This window comes from Oryzias latipes, chromosome 11 (genome assembly GCF_053564925.1).
Source record: "Oryzias latipes strain Hd-rR chromosome 11, Olatipes_Hd-rR_3.1".
Lineage (NCBI taxonomy): Eukaryota > Metazoa > Chordata > Actinopteri > Beloniformes > Adrianichthyidae > Oryzias > Oryzias latipes.
In genome coordinates, this window is record NC_136247.1 from 28175593 (window position 1) to 28184492 (window position 8900).

Below are 8900 nucleotides of genomic sequence, written 5' to 3' on the forward strand. Positions count from 1 at the left end.
GGTATTGAAGCAGGGACCATCTTGCAGTGAGGCAAGAGTGCTAACCACTGCACCACTGCAGAAATAAAGTATGTTAAGTTTATTGTAGAAAAGCTGGCACTATCACGTAATAAAGGCCGACTTTTAATTTATGGAATTTCAGGGGGCAGTTAATCAGACTCTGATGAACTGCTCTCAATGTGTCATGTTATCTGTGTGAAAGTACAAATATGTCCTTTTATGATTCAGATTCATTCTAATGGCATCATTTACACGTGTGTGAGACTATATAGAAATAGATATCCAGTAAATGGATGTTTAAATCCGTCTGCAGGTTTCTTCTCCTCCAAGCTGGGGTTCTCTCCCAGAGGCCTGGGAGCTTGAGGGTCCTGCACAGCATCTTAGCTGTTCCTAGCACTGCCTTTTCTGGACTGACATGTCTGAGGTTTTTCCATCATCTGCTGTAGCCACTCCTCCAGCTTAGAGGTTACCATGGGAACCACTATCACCTTTTACATTCCAGGCTTTCTCCAGTTCTTCTCTGATTCTCTGGTTGTTCTCCAGGTTCTCATGTTCCTTCCTTCTAATTCAAGATTCTGTTTATTGTCATTTCACACATAGTATTTGCAGAGAAATACACAGGTGAGACGAGGTGTTGTTTCTCACTAGAATGACAGTGCAAAGAAGCAAGCAATGAAATAGCAAACTAGAATAAAAAAAATAGCACTAGAATAAAATGGAGACCAGCATTCAATGTTAGGTTAAAATTCTATACATTTTTTTATAAGGGGGGGGTTTGTTGTTAGAATCTGTATGCGTAAATTGTGTCTTTAGGTTGTGTGAGGGTTGGGGGTAATCCGTTGGGTCTTATTGCAGAGGGGAGTTTGTGAGAGCATGAATGCATGAGGAGGACAGTCCGTTCAGCAGCTTCACAGCTTGTTGGAAGAAGCTGTTTAACATCCTGCTCGATCATGAGAGGGGTGCTGGGGGGCCCTAATGATGGTGGTTGCTCTACGTAGGCAGCGCTGCACATATAGCTCCTCCAGGTTTGGGAGAGGGGCACCAACAGTCTTTCTCAAAGTCAATCTTGCTGAGTCGTTGTTTGTCCTGAACCTTGCAGCTGCCCAACCAGGATGTGAAGCTCTGAGTCAGGATGGTTTCAATGGTTCCCTTGTAGAAGGTGATGAGGTGAGGTGTTGGAATTCCGGCTTTCCTGAGTCTCCGTCTTTTGGGCTTTCCTGATGACCATTGTTGAGTTGGTGGAGTGTCAGGGGTACAACGTTTCCCTAACAAAGAGAAGAACCATACAGGAGATGAGAATTATTGCTAGACTTCTGCAGAAGGAGAAGCCCGTCTGTCACAGAGGAGTTCCTCCTTCCCAGTGGATCCAGTCTGGTTTTATTGGTGTTCGGGGTTGATTACATAAAAGTGGGTCATTCAATCACGCAGTACAGGAACATCATATCTTGTATAGTCAGAACTTTTCACGTCATTGTTTTTTTACTGAAAGATAGAATTCAGACAATCATGTTATGGTGATAATAGTGTGTAAGCAAATGATAATTACGTTACCCTAACAAGAGAAGGACAAGTCATTAGTGAGATGCACCCCAAAGAACTTGACACTGTCGACTTCCATTGCAGCACCGTTTATGGTCAGATGTGTGTTTTGGTGATTGCCAGATGGCCTGAAGTCAATCACCATTTCTTTTGTTTTATCCACGTTGATCTGGAGGTTATGGGATGTACACCAACCTGCTAGCTGCTCCACCTCCATTCTGTAAGCAGACTCGTCATTGTCGCTTATAAGACCAATCACTGTTGAGTCATCTGCAAATTTGACAATTTGGTTGGTGCTGTATCGAGCTGCGCAGTCATGCGTGAACATACTGAACAGCAGTGGACTCAGGACACACCCCTGTGGTTTACCTGTGCTCACTAATGTCACCACATCCACCCCATCAGCTTTCAACTTCATTGGAAATTTACACAAATTTTACATTTCAATCCTGAACTTTAATTAGGTTCAAAAAGGTCTCAGTCTCTGTTCTCACTAACTTTGCTGATGTTTTCTCTGGTCATGAAAGAGTTAACACCTCTGACAGATGCAACACTTTTTCTGTTTTTAGTTTATTGGTGAGAACAGGAAACTCATGTAGGGTAAGAAATGAAAAAAAAATTGAATAAACAAAAAGAAAATAAATATATTCATGTCATAACAGAGTTGATTGTTCATGAATGTTTGTGTTGAAGTTCTTCCAGTGGTTGCATTGAATTGAATGGGAGTCTCTCTGCAGCATCAGTGCATGAAAGAGTGAATGACATGAGTGGAGTTTGTTCTGCTGCTACTTCCTGAATGTTTGCAGTTCAGAGCTGACTGCTTTCATCAGGAAACAGTGAAGTCTGCTCAGTTAGTTTGATCTCTAAAGATGTCCACACAAACTGAAGCTGCAGCAGATTGGAGAGTGAAATTTAGCAGAAATCTTCATCCAGATGGAAGAGAACAAAGTGAGGTGGAGATGTTAGATGATGAAGAGCAGCACTCTGATCATGGATTACAACAAACTGGTGAGCAGAAAAACTTCAGACTAAATACTACAATATTATTTCATACCAACCTCAAATCATTTGGACCAAATCACTGTTATTTCTCTGATATTTGGATTATTTATTAAAACAAAGACATTTGGAAATGTAGATTCTAAATAATCATCATGTTCAAATAAAGAACTTCACTTTTTGTGCTTCTAGAAAGAGACATTGCTGCAATACTGTTCAGTCAGGAAGAAATTGTAGCATACATGACAACGGTTTGAATAGAATTCTGGAAATCAACTAAATCTGCTTTTTAGAAAATCAGAAGCAGAAGAATCTTCAAGCTGAGAGAAGAAACTGTTTCAGAGTTTTCAAGTTTTCTCTGGGAGTTTTCTATTTTCTGATTCTGGCTGGACTCATGACTCGCTGTAAGAATTCAACATTTTATTTCTAACACCTCATATTCTGTTTTTCGGTCATTTCATCTTTTTGTGGTGTTTAAATGTTTTTGTCAAGTCAGTTTTCTTTTAGCTACAGAAGTAGAAAAACACTAACAGTAATTTAATTGTTACCATGGCAACAATGTCTTCCAGAAATCATAAAATAACTTCTTTTGATTCATATCAAGTGATTCTGTTTCAGATCTACTGGTGTCTTTGGAAAAAAACAGACTGAAAACTGAACTTTCAGGTAAAATATTTCTAAAAAATTTTTTCAAAATGTTGAACAAACTATTTTTAAACTTTAAACATCCTTGAGTTCAGCCTCAAATTGACTGTTTCAAACAGGAAAACAGAGAAAAGACCACAGTGATCACGGTTTCACACATCTATCATCAGTTCTGAACTAAACTGATCCAGTAGAAGAAGAATCATTTATTCCCTACTTGGGTTTGTTTTTAGATGTTTAGTTTTCAGGTTTTGATAAAACAAGAAAATTTGTCATTTTCTGTTTTTTTTTTTCTTCAAAAATTGATGTCAACTTTCTCAGCCAACAACAGTCGTTTACAGGATGAAATACAGCAGCTAAGAGATGAAAATGAAAGTCAATCTAACAACAAAGGGAGTCCATTTTCAGGTTTTTCCATTTTAAACTGAGTATTAGGTCTTTGTTTATATAATAAAAAAAAGAAAACCGGTATTAATAGATGAAGTAAAAATAATCAGTGGAACAGCTGGACTTGAAGGCAGAACAGCTGTTTGCTAAAAGGTTTATCAGAGGTTCATACTGATGTTCAAACTTCTCCTTTTCCAAATGTTGCATATTTGTTCTGTGTTCATGTTTTCTAATGAGTTCAAATGTTCTCTGCTGACATCCAGACTATGACTGAGACGCCTTTATCACTCATGAAGACACCAAACCTTTGATCCAACACAAACACAATTGTGTCTCCACCTCTGTCTATGTGATGAGAAAAGCAACAATTTGATCAGAAACAATATTGAACACAGACTTTCAGACTGTCTGTAGTCAAAGCACGACTGCAAATGATCAGATTCATTCTGTTAAGGAGCTGAAGAAAAAACTAAGATGAGAATCTTAGAGAACCATCAACACCACAATACTGAACCCTTTTCCTTCATTTAAACCAGCCTTTCTCAAAGAGTGGTCTGCGGACCACTGGTGGTCCATGACCACCCCCTAGTGGTCCGTGAGGGGAAACGGCGGCAACCGAAAGTTAGTCTGCCTTGGAGTTGAACGTCAACTTAAAATATGGATCAGTGGCTTAGGACAGGGTCACTTAAAAGAAACTCAGATGAAACATCTGACACAACTGCAAAGGTGCTACGAGTTGATGGCAATTCGAGTAGTTCCGTTAATAACGCTACGGAGGTCCAGGAAGATGTCGCTAACGTCATAGCGAAGTCATCAAAAGAAACCCCGCCGCAAAGCCGCGAAACTCGCCATCAGCGTGAAAAATCCACCGCTAAGGTGAAACGGAAATATCACAGCGACTACATACAGTTCGGGTTGTTTTGGACTGGAGAGTAGGAAGATCCCAAACCACACTGTGTTTTGGGCTATGAAACGTTAGCTAATGAGGCTATGAAACCTGCAAAATTAAAGAGGCATCTGGAAACTAAGCACAAGGAGTACCAGGGGAAACCTATTGGAGTTTTTGAAAGAAAACGCGATGAACTGAAGAAACATATGATGAAAGAGACCTCCCAGTTTTTTGCACCTGGAGAAAATGCGAAGGCTTCAGAGGCGTCATACAAGGTATCCCTCTTGAATGCTAAAGCAGGAAAACCTCATTCGATTGGTGAGAATTTAGTTAAACCAGCTGCAAAGGTGATGGCTAACATGTTGTTCGGGGGAAAAGCCGGCGACGAAATTAACAGGATTCCTCTCTCCAATGACACCGTCCAGCTATGGCTGAAAGTGTCGAACTTCAGTTGGTGACACGTTTACGCAAAAGTCAGTTTTTCTCACTACAGTTGGATGAATCTATCGACCTGGGGAATGAAGCAAATCTGTTGTGTTTTGTGAGATACATTTATGCCGCTGGATTGCATTTTGAGTTTCTCTTTTGTCGTTCCTTACCAACCAACACAACAGGAGAAGCAATTTTTCATTCACTCAATGTTTTAATTGTGAAGAATAACTTGGACTGGTCAAGATGTGTCGGGATTTGCACCGACGGTGCAACCGCAATGACTTGAAAACAGAAAGGCCTCGTAGTGCGCGTTCACGCAGTAGCGCCATCTGCAGCAGCAACACACTGTTGCATCCACCGTGAACAACTGGCGTTGAAAAAAATGCCACAGTGCCTAAAATCAGTACTGGATGAGAGTGTGAAAATAGCTAATAAGATCAAAGCAAAACCACTCAACTCGCGTCTTTTTAAAGCTGTGTGTGAAGAAATGGGAAGTGAACACACAAAACTCCTTTTTCACACTGAAGTTCGCTGGTTGTCCCGTGGAAAAGTCCTCACCCGTCTGTTTGAACTGCGAGATGAGGTAATGTTATTCCTGCACCATAGTGATGAACTGTACGACAGAATGCATGATTTCCATTGGCTTGCAAAGTTGCCATACTTGGCTGATATTTTCAGCACTCTCAATACTTTGAATGTGGCACTGCAAGGGAAGACTGTCACCATCTTCAATGTCCAGGACAAAATTAAAGCTACACGCCTCAAGATGGAATTGTGGTGTGGCCGTCTCGATCGCAGAGAATTCGACAGTTTTCCAACACTCGCTGATTTTCTCCTTGCTGCTGGGGAAGATGTGGATGGGAGCACAGCTGCATCCTTCAAACAACATCTGCAAGACCTACACTTACAGCGAGGAATATATTTCCCAGAATTAGATGCAAGCTTTGATTGGATCAGAAATCCATTTGGGGACAAAACACACATTGAGCAATTCACTTCCAAGCTTTCACCAAGAGAGGTTGACAGCCTTGTGGACATTGCATCAGAAGGGACACTGAAGACAACTTTCAGGGAGTAAGGTTTGACTGACTTTTGGTTCCACATCCAACCTGAGCATCCCCAGCTGGCTGACTCTGCTCTGAAACTGTTGATGCCGTTTCTAACTACCTACAACTGTGAAGTTGGAATTTCCACACTTGTTGGCCTGAAAACAAAGCAGCGCAACCGAATCAGTGTGGACTACGAAATGAGACTGAAACTCTCCAGTTTGGAGCCAGACATTGCTTCACTCGTGGCCCAGAAAAAGCAGCACCATTCTTCCCATTAAGATGGCAAAAAAGACAGTGAGTGAGTAGAGACTTAGATATTTGTAAAGCTGTTGTTTTGGGAGCAGTTCAGAATTAGGTGGTCCGTGATAGTTTGTGTCATGGGTTAAGTGGTCCTTGGTCTGAAAAAGTTTGAGAAACACTGATTTCAACTCTTGTTTTGAACCTTTTTCCCTGCATAGATCCTCCTGAATGGACTCCAGTTAAAGTTAGCTGATTTCCAGCATGTGGTGGAATTTATCCAGACTACTTAAGGTTGATATCCGGCTTAAGTCCAGCATCAAATACGGTGCAGACAAGATGCAGAATGCATTGAGAAAAGCCTGGATACAAATCTGCAGTTGTTTCAATGACTTTCTGATACCTTCCTGCTAATCAGGTCATCATTGGTTTGCATTGTTGGATTAATATTCAGTGATTTTCCAGTTTCCTTCTAGAACCACTATTTTTTACCGATTTGTCTCCTCACATCATTTGAGAACGCAGAAATTATACAACTTACCCTCACCGTAACCCAGAAGTGTTCAGAATTGTAGAAAAACTTTTAGTAAAGTTTAAAATGGTAAAATAAAAACTGTTAGGGTTACCAGTTGAAATCAAGTTGTTTTGAGTGATGTGGGGGTAATTCCAGTTCTGGTCCAGGACTTCTGGTTCTGGACGTTGATGTCTGCAGCCAGGTTCTCTTCACCATGACAGCAAAACCTGAGGCTCAGTGTTTTACCAAAGGACACTTGAACACATGTGCAGGCAGATTGGGAATCAAACCAGCCTAAACTGCTCCACCTCTGCATCATGACCAACCCCCCCACTAAAGTGAAGATTGCTTGGTATCTGTTGAAGGCCATGTGATTGTTCATTTAAGTACAAATCAATAATAAATGGACTTCTACTGTCTTTCAGGCATCAACAAAACTCTTTTGGATGAAATAAAACAGCTGAAAAATCAGGTTGAAGGTGAGAAAAGACTGAAAACTAATGGATTATATCAGTTTGTTTGGATCATGTTTACCTTTGAACTGAACTTGAAAGTTTTAATAGAAAATACAGATGAAACCAGAAAGTAAACCTGCAGTGTTTGTGTATATCACTCCTTTAAAGAGAAACGGTGTCCTGATGTATGGAGAAGATTTGGAAGCAGCTGCTACTATAAATCTACTGAGAAGAGAAATTGGTATGGCAGCCGGAGTTTCTGTCAGGATGAAGGATCTGATCTGGTGGTGGTAAACAGCAAAGAGGAACAGGTGGGTGTGTTCACACTAGTTCCTTCCAGCTTCTTGTGTCTTGGATTCTCCACCTATATGTGTGCTGCTGTTGTCTGGATGCTGATGGATTCCAGCTGAAATTCTCCTCAACAACTCAGATTTCATGTTTGTCTTTCAGCAACATTTCAAAGAAACGTTGTGATGGAACACAGAAACTCTTTTTCCCACTTCTAATGTCTTCAATTCCAAATAGGCTAAACTGGGATTCAGTAGAAATGGACTGTTGGCCCTGAAGACAAAACAAGAAGCAAAAACTAAATGAACAGAAATCTGCATCAAAGAAAGTCAGATTTTGTTCCTCAGATGAACTTTCTCTCAGTTTTTAGGACAATTATCCAGAACAGATGAATCCTAAAGACCAGACATTTTTTTACTGGACATTTAGTGTGAAAGGAAACCAAGATGGAGAGAATGTATTAAGAAAGAACATTTTCTTTTCTTTACTAGGAGTTTGTTTCTGCATTGAATCAGAAAGCAGAATCCTGGATCGGACTGTATGCTGGAAGGTCATACCAGAAACAAAAACAGAAATCTGAATGGAAATGGGTGGATGGATTACCACCGACAGAAACGTAAGACTTTGTTTCTTTTACAACGTTACTAAATTCATTCTTTCTGACTGAGCCTGATTGTAAATGTGTGAAATCCTTTAAAAAATACATAAAATGTTTGTAACATCATAATTCAGACCAGTTTATGAACTGAATTTAGACCAGAGGTAAACAGAATGTTTGATCACAGGTTCTGGGATGAGAGGATTCCAAAAGATCCGGACAACGACGATGCACTGTTCTTAAGTGCTGACGGGAAATGGGAACAACTGCACAAAACAAACTTCAAAAACTGGATCTGTGAGAAAAAAAATTCTAAATCTTTCTGTTTCTGAGCTGTGCATTAATTTAACTGTTTAGTATGTAACTACAAATATGTTTTATTTTTTATTTATTTTCATTTACGTCTACATAATAGTGCTTAAAGGAAGGTTGTTTTTCTAGTTTATTGTAAATTATTCAGAGAAATAAAGTTGTCATCCATCAACTTCAATTCAATTCAATTCAATTTTATTTGTATAGCCCAAAATCACAACAACAGTCGTCTCGATGAGCTTCGAAGTAAAACATGAACTCAAAAGGATCACGAATACAAAGAGTTCAATAGGAAAATACTAAAATAACTAACAAACTGACTAAGCTATACTGGCATCCCTGCCCTTAGACCCCCCCCCCCCTCTCTGTAAGGAAAAACTCCTAAAGAAAACGGAATCCGGAAAAAACGAAGAAACCTCAGGGGTGCCCACATGAAGGAGGGATCCTCCCCCAGGACGGACAGGCGATTTACCAGAACTCTTAGTAAGGAATTAACTTATCTAAATCTAAAACTACATATATAAAGTCCAGCAGACGAGCTTCATCCAGCTGTGGT

The 8900-nt window shown here is 40.1% G+C and overlaps 1 long non-coding RNA gene across 1 annotated transcript; it reads left to right on the forward strand.

The window, feature by feature from the left end:
- Positions 1-1072: 1072 nt before the first annotated feature.
- Positions 1073-8649, forward strand: LOC110014151 (uncharacterized). The gene is made up of 6 exons (XR_013658964.1): positions 1073-2547; positions 2832-3204; positions 7117-7170; positions 7315-7457; positions 7926-8050; positions 8220-8649. It is a non-coding gene; the product is annotated as an uncharacterized LOC110014151 (long non-coding RNA).
- The last annotated feature ends 251 nt before the right edge of the window (positions 8650-8900 follow it).